The sequence below is a fragment of the Planococcus citri genome, chromosome 2 (genome assembly GCF_950023065.1).
Source record: "Planococcus citri chromosome 2, ihPlaCitr1.1, whole genome shotgun sequence".
Lineage (NCBI taxonomy): Eukaryota > Metazoa > Arthropoda > Insecta > Hemiptera > Pseudococcidae > Planococcus > Planococcus citri.
This window is the reverse complement of record NC_088678.1, coordinates 63,647,230-63,664,882: the sequence shown is the minus strand read 5'-3', so window position 1 is coordinate 63,664,882 and position 17,653 is coordinate 63,647,230. Positions and strand designations below refer to the sequence as shown.

Below are 17,653 nucleotides of genomic sequence, written 5' to 3'. Positions count from 1 at the left end.
GAGTTGTCGAAAAGATTACTCAGTTCTGAAATAAAACTTTGAAATATGTAGAATTTATCATCTTTCCATCATTTTTTCAGAAAATTACAGGGAAATATTTTTTTCGATTTACCCAAGGTTTTCCCCATAATTTTCTGAAAAAACGAGGGGAAATAATGAATTTCATTTCAAAATCTTCAAAACTGAGTTAATTTTCCGACAACTTATCGAATGCTAAATGTTTTTCGATTTCATCTCCTTCGTTTTTCAAGATTTTTGGAGAATTTGGTGGAGGGGAGGGAGGGGAGGTGAGAGATGAAGCGGGTGATTTATTCGGAATTTCCACAAACGACTCCTCTTCCTAGGATCCAGGTCCCTACACCTCAGTGACTTGAAGAAATTTTTATCTGCCCCCACCGAAAGTACAAATTCAAGATTGTGAAAAAAATTATTCAACCAACTTCTTCATTCCATATTTTCAACTAATATGTACTATCCAAATAATTTTTAAAAATCGAGAACATTCAACTTATTCCCATTTTGAGAGGGGGACCGTTTCAATCGACAATCATGCAATTACAAATATTCAAAAAAATCAGGGGAAAAGAGACCAGAAATCGAAATTGTACTCCTCTCTCAAGGTTTTTATCCGATTACTGCAGGTACGAGTAAATGATGAAAAATTCATTAAGCCATCCCTCTCCTTCATTATAATTATCAAATTCCATTGTCGTAATCTCGTCAGCAAATCTGTAATCTGCAGAGTAAATAATTTAAAAAAAAAATTTTTTTAAAACAAATTTATAATAATACAATCTGCTCCCAAAATATCTAAAGTATTTGCGGTACTCTGAGCAAATTGTAGAGTAACATGAATGGAATTTTGAGAAAACTGCTAGATTTCTGAGGGAAAAAAAAACTCATCTGGGTTGGGTTGTAAAAATGTTGATGAAATCAAAAATGTCCACGAAGAAAAGATCACTGCCTATCTTTCTCAAATCTCGAATCACGAAATAAACGCCTCGAATAAAAATCTCTACTCAATTCAAACTCTACCATTCACTCGGTATTCTCTCAACCAAACGACAAAATTCACCATCCAACAAAACACAGAACTCTCAAGTGTTTAATAACCAATCTAGCGACCAAATTTATTCAGTTAACATCCTTTCATCAGAAAAGAGGCACCTTCAGCTTTTTCAAGTACCCATTCCCAGACCTACGTATACGCAAAACAAGAGACACATAAAAGGTGACCCGCCACCATGATCTGATACAGCTTAAAAGCCTGTATAAGTGATAAATTATCATTTGAATCAGTTTCTCGAGCACCGCTTTCGAATCGACTACGAAAACATTTGCTAAAGCAGTCGAGTGCTTTTGAAAACGAATCTGCGAATTGGGTCAAGTGTCAAAGCCTATCGTTATATCGTTCGAGGTATGCGACTATTTACCCAAGTACGTATACTGCAGCACTCCGTGAACTTTTTTTCCGCCATTAGTCGTTCTCTAAAAAGCCTCTCTCCCTGAAAAGTACATAAGAGACAAGAACAGAATAAGAGAGTAAAATTAACACGACCCTGATAGAGGTTCCGTCGAGTGGTAATTTTCAAAGGGCAAGGGCAATTTCATCAGCCCGAATGACATTACGCGTTTTTTTTTCGTACCCGCATTCACCGAGTTGATCGACTTTTGTCGTCGTTGTTGCCGTTATTTTCGCATTTAACGAAGGCAGGAAATGAGACAGATGGAAAGAGACAGGATCGATTTTAATATTGATATTGTAACCAACGACGGTTGAAGTCGATGTCGGCGCATTAGCTCGCGGACGTATTTTTCGAATCGCGATAAGTACCATACAATTAGCGAGAGATGATAATTATCGACTCGAGATTCGTCGTAAACTATATAAGACAGAATACCTATATAAGTACATACAGCCAACTCACATTCTTCAGCGTCTGTACGGGTATCAGGGGCATGAATGGAGATGAAAAATCGAGTCTAGACGATGATATGGATGGAGGAAAAGAAAGCAGTGGCATTGACCAAGTTCACGTCAACCTGCCGATAATGGCAAAGACGACGTCTGATCTGGTTTTTCTCCTTAATTAATTGCAGTAAAAAATGAGCCTCGATAAAAATTAATTATGTACTCGAGGAACGTGATGGTTATTATCATATGAGTATAAAAAAACACTCGATGGATGCTGAATAAGACGTCAACACGATGATTTAGCAGAGGTCTACTCTCTCAATCAGTGAATATCAATTTAATTGTTATTTTCCCTGATTTTTCACTCTTCAAATAGTTGTACATATTAAATCGAAGCGAAGTCGTCTGTTTACCTTCAACTATCCATAAGACTCAATGTAAAATTCACTTCTGTTTCTCGAAATAAATAGTTTCGAAGTAAAATTTGTTGAAAAATTTAGAAAAAGCCTCTGTAAGTCGAACGTTGTCAACGTTTTGCCTCTATACAATACATACCTAACTCGAATTTATCGTAGAAAAAACTTGCAAATTCGAATCTCATTGATGCAAACCTCTTTTGAAAACACGTTGACTGGATTTCTTATATTGGGCGTGTGAAATGATAATTTTTTTCTTTAGATTTTTTTTCCAATATCCTTGCATCAAAAGAAAAAATTACACAGACCAGCACAAATAAAAACAAAATAAGTTGCTTAAACTGAAATCTAAGTTAAGTATCCCTCAAGTGTATCACAATCCAAGAATTTTTTATGTAAAATTTCTTATATTGGGTGTGTGAAATAAGTAATTTTTTTCTTGAGATTTTTTTCCTTAACACTCTTGCATCAAAAGCAAAAATTACACCGACTAGTGCAAATCATATTAATGCATCCGGTGGTAATTTTATTGAAGAAATGATGTGGAATCGTCGGTCGAAGATTGATGAATATGAATACACTTACCTCCAAGAAAATTAGACCAAAAATAGGGCTCATAAGAAAAGACTTCGCGATAGGCTGACATAACTTACATAAGTTTTCTAATTGATGTTTTGAGTGAGCATCTGACGTGGGAGGTATCCTTGTCAAGTTAAAGCCCTCGATTTTTTCACTGCAAAAAAATCGAAATACATACAAATGATTCGGTAATACGAAAACTCACAGACACCTACCTAAATATATTCTGCGAACAAAATATAGGTAATTAAGTAATTCAGTTTATCAGAATTCATAGACGAAGAATTCGTCTCTAGATACTCGTATGATTTTCCTAGAGCGTTCAGGTCTTGAAATAATTTCGTCGGAGCGGAGATTCCATAAATGATGTAGGGGGACCCCAAAATACTTCAGGAAAATTTTTGGATCCATGAGTAGATTCATCACTTTTCTACAGGGATTTCAAATTTCAACATTTAAATTGGAAATTAAAAAATCGAACTTTTTAGGTGATAATTGATTATATTACCTATATCCACTCATACACAACTTTTGATTAGGTCTGAAATCAAATAGTTTTTTGTAAGTCATGCAAAACCCCTAGAAAAGTGAAAAAAAATATTCAAAAGCGGGTTTATTACTTTCAAGTATATAAATAATAATTATACTTAATCAATTATCACAAAAAAAATGCCAAAAAACTTTTTTTCGATTTCCAACGTGAATTTTGAAATTTTAAATCTCAGTAGAAAAGTGATGTTCAAGGCACCGATTCAAAATTTTTTCTGAAGTCTTTCGAAGTCCCTTCACAACGTTTTACCAAATCTATGAAAATCAATCCAAATTTTTCAATATTGGGTGCGTGAAATAAGTAATTTTTTTTCCTGTGATTTTTTTTTCAACACCATCGCAACTTATCCAAGATTTATTAATAGGCGTTTTTGGATTTTAAGGTATTTTTCTTTTATTAGGTAGGTAATAGGTATGCTTATGGATCAATTCTGCAACAATCAGCGATTGGAATTATCGACTATAATTGCGATAGAATCATCACTTCATTTTATTGGTTAAATAGAAGGAAAAATTCATAATTACTTGAGATGTTTACCATCGTTATAGCTTATATATGTCCAGCTTGCAATAGGCCTTTAAATGTATTGCCGGCCGTACTATTAGCTTCGAACGATGAATGTACTCATCTTATCATCGATCATAAACTCATACCGACTAGTACACATCGTATTAATGTGTCTGGTGTTAATTTTATTGCAGAAACTCATGATGAATCATCGGTCAATTGACGAAGACAGTAACGATGAGAAAGAAGAGATACCACCAACTTTGAAGAAAGCACAGCAAGCTTTTCAACAAACATAGGTACCTATACGGAGTATCAACATCAACATCTCCTGTTCTCTTATAGAACATTGAGGTGGATCGCGAAAAAAAGGTCGAAAGATTTGATCAAATTCAATACACATCTTGGTCCTTAGTTTCAAGTTGAAAATCACTCGGAAAATTTTTTTAGCTACGGAAGATCTCCTGAAGGAGAGAGATATTGCTTCCTAATGAAGTAGCATTTTCGAAAAGCGTGTTTTTTTGTTTGCTTCATCCCCTTCCCAATCGGTTTTGGAAAAAATGAACCAATTTCAAAAGATGATATTTGAGATTTTGCGTCGAGACCGCGTTTTGGGTTCTACTGAGCGATTGAAAATTTTCAAGCACGTATTTTCGGGTAAACTTGTGCTTTAAAAATATTTTCTCCTCAAATACTACGCGGTAATGGTCTAGGTTGATGTAGAAATTCAAATACCACGTTTTGAAACCAGTTCATTTTTTCTAAAACAAGTGGAGTGGAAGCTGAAGTGAAAAACTACGATTTTTTTCGAAAATATTCTCTCTTTGAGGACCCATATTCCCCCCTTCAGAAGCATCTCCAGAGCTACAATTTTTTCTGAGTAATTTCAAAAAACTCACAATGAAGGTCTCCACCAAATTTGATCAATTTCCTCGGACGTTTTGTTTTTCGTGATCTAATGTACACGAAACATAATATTCGACAAGGAGTCTATAAACATTATACAGGAGGTTGAAAAATGATGCCAACTGAATTTTCTGACCTCATTACATGAAAAAATCAAGCAATGATTCCAAGAATACTTCGCTTTTTAAATCCACTGGTCAAGTTATCTCCAACAGATCATATTTTGCAAGCAAATCATTGATCAAAGCGTCAAACTGGAAATTTTCCCAGAAAAGCACACAAGGAGTATATGTATAAAAAAATTTAGCGTGCATGTTATACTTTCGATTAATTAATAGATTTTAACGGAAGAAGATGCCTTCTAATGTTTTTATTTTCCCTATGCTAATATTATACGTTTTGATAAAAACTGTTTTCAGATTTTATTTTCATTATTCACTTGACATTTTAAAATTTAGCGAACTTAACTCGAAAATGGTAATATCAAGGGATAGGAGGAGTCTTTCAGATTATTGTCAAAAAATCAGTCAACTCTCTGAATTGATCATGGTTTATTGATTCTATCTGGATCCAAAAAAACGTTTTTCGAACCTTTTCAAAATTTTTATTGAGAGGGGAGCGGGTGGGTCAAGTCAAAATTATACATTCAATTTTTCTTAGCTTTTCCAGCATCTTCAAACGTTTCAAGATTTTTTTTTCAAGCACACGGATTTCAAAAACAGCTTCATCATAAAATGTTTTGTTTCATTTTCACTCTTGAAGTTCTTACTCATAAATTTGGACGAATTGACAATTTCTTTTATTACACACATTTTTTTGCAAAAATGTAAAAAATTTAATGGATGGGAAAATTATGAAATTTTTTCAAAATTCTGCAAAAAGGATGAAAGCACTTCACGTGACGACGAATTTCGAAAGTGATTGAGAAAACAGGACAAAAGGTAAGTTTAATTCAAACTTCAAAACGTTCAAGAATTTCTTCTTTTATAAATTGAACCACACAATTCATAATGTGCAATTTCAAAAAGAAAGGTCTTCAACGCGATAGCCAACTTTGCAGCATTCTCATCGATTACCTATCTAGATCCCCTCCTGACTCTCCTATCATTTCTAATTTTTTTCGTCTAAAATAATTTTAAACATCACACATTTTAAAAAAATAACACAGTAATCCAAAATGATTTTTTGCAGATTAATTACCAAATGATTATGAACCGGAACCAACAAAATCATTTTCCATGTACATATGTACTATTGTACTACAACAATTCTGGAAATATTCCCGCACTGCAACGTCTTCCTCTCAGATAGAGAAAGAAGGAAAGAACCCACCATCCCACCAGAAAGAGAGTGCGAGTCAACTTTGAAAGAGAAAAAACATCTCCACATAGTCTAGCGAATTCCACCGCAGAACCAACGTCAGCTACGACCCAAGCAACGAAAACAAATCGTAAGAGTAGATATATTTATACTAGTCGAATAAATTGAAAGATCCAAGGTAGGTCCACCACGTATCGATAATCCAGTAATTTGAACCGAACCACACAGTATTCGTTGAATGGCACATAGATATCTACGCCAAGATATACGAGTAAGTATGCGAATATAACTAATAATGTATGAAGATTCGTCGATGAACGCGTCCGGTTGATACGCTAAAGGCGTGTTTTTAATTCGGGTTGAAAAAAATTTTCCTACCGACGTGTATAATTTAAATTCATACAATGTTTAGAATGTGGAACCGGTTTGCGCCGTCGTCGATTGACTTCGGGGTCGAGTCGCGTTCTTTGGCAAACGTCGCCTTGCCGCTACAGTTGCAATTCTTGAGCAGTAAGCAATGTGTAATTTCCTCTCATGGTCGGCGAATGCGAATACCTAACTACCTAGCGAATAAAAGTGCGATAATTTGACCGAGATGAGAAATATTTGGCGAGATGGGATCGGCATGCTGCGACGAACTGTATTGTGAACGTATACCGGAGAGGGGGATGACCCGAGATGAGAAATGATTTATGTTGTTCAGGAAGTGAACTCGAGTATCTACAATGTACCTACTGTTCAAAGATCGTGTAACATACTGGAGGAGATTATCCTCGAGGGAAAGAGTGATTTGTATTTTTGCACTATAGATGCCCCGGTATTGTTGGCATTTTTCACTATGATACGATTAGACTGACGGTTTTATTTTTATAGGCAATATTTTCCCATTTCTCAATTATACTCGTACTTAGTTGAATGCAGAAATTGTTAGCATCGTTTTTGTCTTCAGTAGAATCAGATCATCATCCGTGCTAATTTTTTGAATTTTTAGCAACAAGTAACATTATTGATCAGGATTCGAAATCATGACACAAAAGATGTCGATGTCGTACTGAAAACAGTTTAATAAAACAACAATATCACTATGGGACCACATGTAACAATGCCGGTATGGAAAGTAAGTTAAGTTCATGTATTCATTTACCCGAAGTCTACTTAATTTCAAGCTTCGTCTTGTTTCCAGATGTCATTTTTTTTTTTTTTGTACAAAAAAGCCAGTAAGTAACAAAAATGTACATGATGTATTTTTTTCTACATAATATGCAAGTGCTTCAAAATTTGTATCAAGTATTTTATCGATATTCTTATCGAAATTTCCTCCCATTCCAAATTTTCATCATATTCGTAGAACTTGAGTGATTTTCTTTCTAATCGTCTCACTTGAACTTTGGTGTACAGACATCCATATTTATTAATATCTCTCGAATATTCTTCTTTGGAAGAGATTCAACATTATATCAAAACGAGAAAATTCTACATACGATATTCAGCATTAGAATAATACTTGAAGAAACGATTGCAAAAGTGAAAATGCAAATTACGAATTTACTATTCCCACTTTGTTGATTGTTGAATTTGATTCAAAGTAAACCATCAATAAAAACGACCAGTCAGCCCAACTCGGAAAAAAATAAGCCACTAGTTTCAAGATAGGAATCACAAAATAATACATTTTGAGTTCGTTTATAAATGATGATCAATAACGTTGGGTCATCCGGAAAATGACCCACCTAAAAATCTCATGAATCAAAAAAAGGGCCGAATAAGTATAAGTAGGTGAAATTGGCCCCCACTCCGATTTTCTTCTCAATGACCTCAGAGGATGTCCTTCGATGAGAAAAAATTCTGCAGAAATTTTCGACTCTCCGCCCCAATCTCTTCCTGACATGTTTTTGGCCATTATATTCTGTTGTTTTGGGGGAAAAAAATCATTTTCATCAAAATATACAAGATGAGGTTACATCCCTTAGAGAAGTAGGTATTTACGAGATTTTTTTCTTCATTTTTGGTTCACATTTTCATGATTTTTTCAACAATAGAAGCTTTCAAACGCAGAAAGCCCAGGATAAAGCAAAGAGGAACCATTTAAAAATCGCCAAAAAATTTCAAACGTAGAATCTCCCCATACATTTATCCTGTCATCTCCGAATTAATCATCGAAAATGGCAAGGAAACAAATTACCAAAAAAATACCTTTTTTCATAGTTTTTTGCGATTTTCAGGCTTTAGTTCAAAATGACTATAAGAAAAGAAAAAATAGTGGAAAATCTGCCAAGTGGTGTGATAAAAAGGATAAACGTGCCCGAGGAACTGAAAAAGCGTTGATGGAGCTGAATGGTACCATTTCTTCTTATAAAAGTGATATGGAGAAGCACCGAGATGTATCGTTGAAGTTATTGAAGACTGAGATTGATAATGCAGAAAACTATCGCCAAGGAAGTTTGAAAAATTGACAAAACCGTACGTCTAAAATTTGTTTTGAGTCTTGATATTTTTAAAAAGTGGCACCTCTTCACTACTCAATCATTTTTCAGTAAGCTTGGGTTTTCTGTGTTAAAAACTTGAAATGGTAAAACCACGAAAATGTCAGCCGAAAATGGAAAAAAATATCGCGAATAGGTACTTCTTCTTCAGGAGATGTTATTAAGGAACGAATCTTTCCCTCAATTTTCACGAAAATGAAAAGTTTCAAAATAACGCAACAGAAGACCAAAAATACAGGAAGGAGTGCGGTAAGGGGTCGAAAAATTCCAGAGAATTTTTTTTCATATCATCTGAGGTTATTACGAAGAAAATTGGAAAGCGGATAAACTTTACACACTTTTTCGGCAAGACTCTTCCATTTTGAGAACTTTTCCTGTCGCTGATGTCGATAACTGAACAAATTCAGTTATTAATTAAATATGTACTATTTTTTGGATCGGATTAAAATTACTAAAATTAGTAACGTTGTTCGTGTCAAAATTCTGCAGATTTTCAATGTTTTTTGAAACACTGTAACTAACTTTTAGTCTTACGCAAAAAAATCAGGAAAAAAATTCTATATAGGCAACGGTCTCCAAAAAAGGCAAAAACCACGTTTTCTTATGTTTCGGAAAAAGGCCCTGAAAAAATCGAGCTTTATTCAAAGGTTTAAAAATTGAAGACCGTGAGCCTGATAGTTCAGATACTATACAAATCATTTTGGGAAATACCCGGTCCTCTTCATAGATTTCAAATCACAGGTTTACATAAAAGTGACGCGACCAGCGATACCATACCATATGTCGGCAAAAAAATTTTTCGTTTTATTGTGGTTGCTGGTAGTGTTTTTCTTCCTCTTTTCAATGGTGCAAACAGATTTTCAAAATATTAAAATCTGACAAATTTGCAAAATTTCAAAGTTGCGTATTTTTTGAAATTCAAAAACCAAAATTCTGAGAAAAACGTTTTTGAAAGTTTGGGTTATTTTTGTAACATTTTTAAATTTTTTTTTTTTTTTTTTTTCTTCATATTTTAATGGTTTTACATCATAATATTTTTTTTTTTGACGTTTTTTTAAGAAAAGCACTTTTGTAAAACCGGTTTTTCACCACTAAAACGACGTGTTTGAGATCGGTGGGTACACCAATTCCAAAGTATAGGCTTCATAGTATATGAATCGACAAAAATTTTTTTTTTGATATTTTCTGACTTTTTCCATGAAAACGCGATTATCTCAAAAAAAAGTTTTCCGACTTATGGTATGGTATCGCTGGTCGCGTCACATATTTTCATCAAAGAGAGAGGCATTCGAACTAACTTGTTAAAGTAAGTAAAATTTTTCATTTCTTTCATTCTATACCCTAACATCGCAAAGAAAAATTCTTCAACGAGTTCCACTCAAACACATCGTCAACTTTCATCACATTTCTACACATAATCCCACCTCATCCAACCAAGCCAGCAGCCACCATTAAATTCCCTCAAGGTTCTCCGAGCGTGTAATTTTCATAATTTATAAATATCAAAAAAATCTACACCGCAGAAGAAAAAAACCAAACGAAAATACACAAATATCAAACGATGCCAATTTTTCACAATTCGAACCTTGTTACCTCTTTCCTCTCTTCGAGTTCAACTCTATTAGCCTTGTACTCGTATGAACGACAGAAACACGTATGTATACGTGCGTATTTAGGCAATACACGTATTACCGCGTGGAAATTTTTTTCCCTCTAAATTTTTCGGCTAAAATTTACCTACTCGTACACGACGGAAGGAGAGACGAGCTGAGAGATCTTCATTGAAGAAACGTACCGAGCAGGACGTCCTTGTCGCGGTCAAAACGTGGTTGTCGTACCGACTCCGAGTGACATATCACGGTCGCGAACGCACGACGACGACTACGACACGACGTCGTCGTCGCGGTCGCCGCCAAAGGTATTTGAACTCGATTACCGGCATAATCAATGTCGAGTACACATACGAGTACATACGCGTTGAATTTTTTGACACGATAATACGTCGTAAATACTCGTAGTAGGTAATGTTTGAAATGTGCGTCTTCGTATGTAGCTATGTACATCGATGTCGTGCGGAGAAGGAGACACAGACGACTGTGAGGTACGATGAAAGGGCATACCTCACCTACCTAGTTGAAAAAAAAACACAGAAGATAAGGTTCTGAACTTCTGAGCTTATACGGTACACGTATACGTGTAATATCGACATCGACACTTCATCGAGCTTTAATTTTCCAACCATATGTACAGGTAACTCACGCAATTATGCATACTTAACTACCCAAAGCTGATAAATTATCCGTAAGCCTGCGAATAAATAACTTGGGGTATTTTATCACGTCGACATGGTTCGCATATAACATAGTATAATACCATGTAGGTGTCGTTGGTAGACGACGATTGGTTGAAAATCCTTTTGACATTTTCAGCCTAAGCACGTCACAAATGCAGCCCTAGAAAATGTTACCGTACAAGTGATTAGACTCACCTGCGTACCTTACCTACATAATTTATATTACAGCCAAAACAGGCCGAATAAATCGCACAACTTATACGTAGAACACCTACGAAAATGGTTAATGAAATACTCGTACGTAATACATATAATAATCATGGGCGTGATCGCGAAAAAAATGTTGGATTCTGACCAGATTCAATGAAGACCTTAATTTTGAGTTGAAAATTCACTCAGAAAAAAATGTATAGATCCGAAGGTGCTTCTGGAGGGAAGATATGAGTCTTCGGAAAGAGGACTTGGCATTTTCGAAAAAATCGTGGTTTTTTCACTCCAGGAAATGAACAACGTCCAAAAGGCAGTATCGGACTGTGAGATTATGAGTTGACCTAGTGTATTGCCATAAAAATTCAAGGCTACTTTCAGAGTTCTACTGAGCAATTGGAAAAATAAAAATCGCTCATTTTTAGGTAAATTTGTAATTTAAGAAATATTTTCTTTTTTTGGTTATTATTGCCAGTTTAAAAAATTCAAAAGATAAGTTTTTGACCACTTTTCTAGATTTCTTGAAATTGGCTATAATACAGGCTAAGGCGAAAAAACGTACAATTTTTTCAAAAATGTATGTTTTTGAGGACCCATATCTTCCCTCCAGGAGCACCTCCTGAGCTCAAATTCATTCTGGGTGACTTTCGACTCAAAATGAAGGCTTCTACTGAAAAAAATCAAGTTTTTGCGAAAAAGAGGATGCATCTCCATATCACTTAACATTGATTTAATTATAAACTTGACAATTGCTATCGTAGTGGTAAAGTTATAGCTTCGTAAGCCGGATTTGTGAATTCAAATGCACTTACTCGTATTGTGAAAGACAGAAATGTTTCTTGAAAATGTGATGTATATAGTGAAACATGTCACCTTGTCAACATTATTGTGAACTCTAATTGAAAAACGAACCTTACACCAAACAAGTAAGTAATCCTTTACCATCAAATGCCAGCGTAAAGAGGCTCTTCAGTAATACTGGAGAACACCGATGTACTTGTCCGTCATACAAAATACCGCTTTCAGTCCATCCTCTGCCAACTGCTTTAAAATGGTGAATTGCAAAACTTTCGATATGTTTTCAACCATTGAAACTTATTTTTGAAGAAAACGCTACAGATTCGTACTCAGCATATCGAAACATCCAGATTACCACATTTTATTCGCTCGTTTTGGCCCAATTGTCCAAATTCACTTTTTTTGTGCGAGTTTTTCTTACAGCTTGTCCTAACAATGACAAGTTGTAAAGTACGAATTTTGAAAATTTCATCAAAATGATCGCAAAAAAAACGTTCCTCTAGGTATTTAAATTTGCTAAGCTCGAACATAGCATTGGTTTCTTCTAAAAGTAATTTCTTAATCGTGAAGCAGTCTCGTAAAATTGATGAAAAATCGAATTAGGTAGGTATTTATGTACGATCCATCTATCTTCAAGCCGTTTTTATACAGGACTAAAATCAGATTGAATTAGCAAAAAAATGAGTCATGGAAGTTTGGAAACTTAAATGGCATCTTTTTTAATAGCTGAGTGGGGTTCTGCATAGCTCATATTACCCAAAAAGTGGCAAAAAAACACGATTTTTCAAAAGTGATCCCGCTTTGAAGATTCTTGCCTCAGCTTACTTCATCATTGAGAAGCTGGAAACGTAAATTTACTTGATAGGATAGTTCTAATGTCGCCTTCTAGCTTTGTATGAAATGAGGAAGGTTCTTCGACATTCTCAGAAGCCGGAAATCTTCGTCGAAATTTTTGAGTACGCTTCCCTCAAACATGCTACCTAGAAATAGCGGATTTATACCCTGTGTGAGTGAGTATAGTACATACGTGTTCAAAAATACACACGTTTTGAGCACTTTCAGAATATTTTTGGGAAACAAATGGAAAAAGCATTAAAACGGTAATGTATGTACGTACGTATACGTTTTGTAGGTAAAGTATTTTCTCCTCTGTTTCGTCTTCAAAATAACGGGACAGCTGAAAATTGTGTTCGTAGTTTTAAGGATAGGTTCGCCATCCCACTCCCTTTCTCTGTCAAGGATTGCTTAGTTCGCCGACACCGGACATTGCGAAATTCAGGAAATAAAGAACATTTCCTTCAGAAAAGTGAAAACTATAATTGAAGCACACGTTTCCAAAACGCACTAAATCCGTTTTCAAAGATTCTGAGGTTGCAAGGCTACCTAGCACAAAGTTGCGGCTCAAAATGGCTGATTTTTTGATATGTTGTGCCCAAGGGTCTTGGCTACAACATATCAAAAAATCAGCCAATTTGGGCCATTTCTACATTTCCAAATTGTACTAAGTATGTAACATGAATTTCTTATCAATATTTTTTTGGACTTCCAAAAATGAACCAGATAAAGACTCGAGTGCTAAGCAGAGTGATTGATTAGTGTCGATGGCAATTTACCTTCAAAGTTATTTTATTTTACAATAAGAGCTATATGCATTTCTACGTCTAGAAAAAACACAAATAAATACCTACTGCTTACTTATTGACCTCTTTCAAATTGGCCAATGAATATCGATTCAATAATTTAAAAAAATACGATCTTCACAGTAGATACATACATTCAACATCAATAACGACAAAATATCTCTAAAAACTTCAAAACATCAATTTCTCATTCGAGAGAAAAACCTCGCCACTTATCACTTTCTCAATCTTACCCCACCCTTCACCCAAATTTCTTCCGCAAACAACGCAACTCGATTCCGCATTTCGAAAAATATCAGCCCACTCAATGTAAACAGCATAAATACATACTTCGTGCTTTCACACAATTTCGTCCAAAGCATAAAATTACCATTACCATTACCGTTATAAAACGGAACTGAAATTTCGGGATAATTTAAAAATAACAACTTCCACTTAACCATTGGATTAGGTTTTGAATTCGTTTTGAAAATTAATTCGGCAACAAACACTGCGCGAAATCTCTTTCGGCGGCGCTCGACTCACTCGTCTCTGAGCGAATTACTCTTTTTTCCATCGGCATCGAGCTCGTTCTCGTTTTATAACTGTTGTTAAACAACGGAATAATTTACGAGCTAGACGGTAAATTTTACTCTCTTTTAACGGTTAATACGCGTACACGTTTTACGAGGGTTTTCCCTCAGTTAACCCTCTCCCACCCTTAAAATAGTTCGCTCTCAATGAGCTTTTTTCCTCGTCATTACTCGTCGCATATTCAAAAACATAAACACACAGAAAACACATCATCGGTACTTCGTTCATCTAGATCTGCGTTTAACGAGGAAACAACAGAATCTTTTTTTATGCCAAAGTTTGAAAGCTCGCCTAATTTGAAGACGTATCACCATAACTGCATTCCCGCGATGCACAGAGAATAAGTAGGTAGGACTGAGCAAGTAAATATTTAGATCGAGTCTTTGAGGTTCTAAAAGCAGACGAGAGAACCTCTCAAGGCAAAATGACACCTTGTCAGCTCATCTCAAACATGACTCAAATGTAGGTCTCAAATTGAGCTGAAAAAATCAACTTTCCATAATCTGATGAATGAAAATTACATTTTTAGAAATTAAAACGACATCCATTTTCAAACAAAACTTTCCCACAGTTCGTATTTTCGAAAGTTTTAGATCTTCCACCTTCTTCTTATTCCTTCCATCAATTTTCACCTCGTACTTTTTTTTTTACACAGCAGACATTTCGAATTAATATTCTGTGATAATGAATAACTACTACGTGCTTTTGTCATGTAATTACATCACGACAACAACAACAACAATTAACGAATCGCCGAAACTCTACTGGAAGAAATTCAAAACAATCTACCACTATGTCAAATTTTCAGGTAGAGGAAACCTAACCTTTAAGCAAAGGAATGCTCGTAATACGTTCCAACATCTAATAATATACGTGCATCGTATACTCGAGGTTTATTCTCACCCACCGTACGTATCACCGTATGCTTCGCCCATTAATATTCAAATCGTTCATTTCCACCATAAACAGAGTATCTTTCTCTCATTACTCTTGTATTACGATGACGGATAAGCCATGCACATATTATAACAGCGAACTACGAGTAATCAATTTTGGCAACATATTTTTCGGATGCGGCTTCGCTCCGTCGTCGTCGTTGAGAGAGCAAACTCGAGTAAGATAATTTGCTTCTATACACTTACAAAAGCTGTATACGCTCTGATTAAGACCATTATGTATGAACCTTATAAGAGAGCTTCATTAATTTAGGTATACTAGGTACTTAGGTAGCTTCTTTTTCACCAATGCCCCACATAAATGGTATATCTCTCTTCGTATAAATTAACAGGAAGGGTCGAAAACGACGAAATCAAGTTTTTCGAGATGCAATATCGGGCAAAAGTTGCCTGCTCTCTGGAAGAATATTAAAACTTGTAAAAATAATTTCGATTAACTAATTTTCCAAATAATGCTGGACTATCCAACGTAAATCCAATGAGCAAGAATTCTTGACAATGTAAGTGTGTATTTTTTTTTCAGAGACCGTAAGAACTGCCAAAAAAGATTCAAACAAATTGTTTTGGAATTTTATTCAATTTTGAGTAATAAATGATAATAAACGTGAATTCAGGTGGGCTTCAATAAATACCATAACAATTTTTCCCAAAAATCGTCATAATTTCTAATCTACGAGTATGTAGGTATCAAAATTTCAATAAGTATTTTATTTTTGAGGCTTTCCGACAATTTTTATGATTTTCAATTTTTTTTCCTTTCAAAAATTGAAGGCTTGCGCGTGATTTGTCAAAAAGACATTTTTTAAATTGTAACATGCTCTCCAAGCGACAACTTTCCTATGGTACTAGAACTTGCAAAACTCAATTTCAATATTTTTCACCCACTCTCGCTACTCAATCGAGTTCATTATTTATATAAATAACTTTTGCTGACTACAGGCAGGCACGGTCGTCATTACTTTTAGAAGAAATTTTCAACTTGAACGCATTTTTTGGTCGGAAATGAAGTTTTAAGCTTTATCAAAACTTTCATTTTCCGACATGATTTTTCTTCGAAAGCTCGACTTTTTGGTGATGTGGCCAACTGAACATGGGACTCTATTACACACTTCAAAGGCAGCAAATCCATTCCCCAACATGGAAACACAGAGAACTTATATACAGGGTTCCTAGAAAGTGGATGTCAAAACTTCAGATTTGGATACAACCTGATAGGGTTCGACCAAGAAAAAAAGTTATGAGAAGGTGTGGCTTATTTTCAAAATTTGAAGGAGCAAAATACGTTTTCAAAATTCAAGAGCAAAAATCAAATTTTGACCGTGGGGATAGATAGTACTTTTAAAAATGAACAAAATTACCAAATTACCTATCATGACTTCTTGTCCAATTTGCAAATTGAAGGTGCAACAAATGATGTTTAATTTCAAAAAATCGCGATGAAAAAAATAAATGCAGAAATGAAAATACTACGTCAAAAAATACAACAAATTTTGTTAGGATAATTTTTTTTCTTACTCAAAAATTTAAAGAATTTCAGTCAAAAATTGTCGAGCTTCAAAAACTTGTTAAATAGAGTGAGAAAAAAAATATGATCATAACAAAATTTGTTTAATTTTTTGACATACTCGTACACAGTATTTATTTCATTTTTCATCGCGATTTTTTGAAATTAAAAATAATTTGTAGCCCCTTCAATTTGCAAGTTGGGCAAAAAGTCACAATAGGTAATTTTGTTATATTTTTCAAAGTACATACTACCGACCTCCGTGGTTAAAATTGGCCTTTGGCTCTTACGATTTTGAAAACGTATTTTGCCCCTTCAATTTTGAAGATACGAGTATAACCTTTTTTCTCAGTCATACTCGATTGTATCCAAATCTGAAATATTGACATCCACTCACCAGACACCAGACACCCTGTTTGTGTAATGTACATGTCTATTGAAATTAAATAATTATATGTATTATTATTGTATCATATTAATGTATTAGTTTCCCATATATGTATCTTTCAGCAAGATAAGAACGAATTTTACATAGACAGTGAGTTATTTTTTTTTACTCTCTAGTCTCTACTCATTTTACTCATTTACTGCATTTAAAATCGCAACCCTAAATGCGGACGAGTTTATTATTTTATAACTCTGAATTGATGAAATTTTAAGTATAAACTTTTTTCCAGCAAGTACATATATGGGTAATATTTTTTTCATGAGAAATAGGCCAAATTAAATTTTTGAAAAATTCGTCAAAAATCAAAAAATGAGTTTCAGCATCTTTAATTTTTGCTGGTGGTGTAGTTCTGGCAATTTTTATGCCTTTTTTTGTTAATTGAAATTTCTCGTGCGATTGAAAGATATTGATCCATCAAGAGATTTTTTCATTTCAATAATATGTTCCTCAAGACACAACTTCTCTGTTGTATTTGAACACGCAAAATTTGTTCCATGGTATAAATATCTCGCAAAACGTAGGAGATTAACTTTTGATCAAACAAAAATCACAGAATTT

At 34.6% G+C, this 17,653-nt stretch overlaps 1 protein-coding gene across 5 annotated transcripts in view; it reads right to left on the bottom strand.

The window, feature by feature from the left end:
* The window catches only part of LOC135837009 (insulin receptor-like), a 438,237-nt gene that overhangs the window by 383,408 nt on the left and 37,176 nt on the right, over positions 1-17,653 (bottom strand). The gene's annotated exons all lie outside the window — the stretch shown is intronic.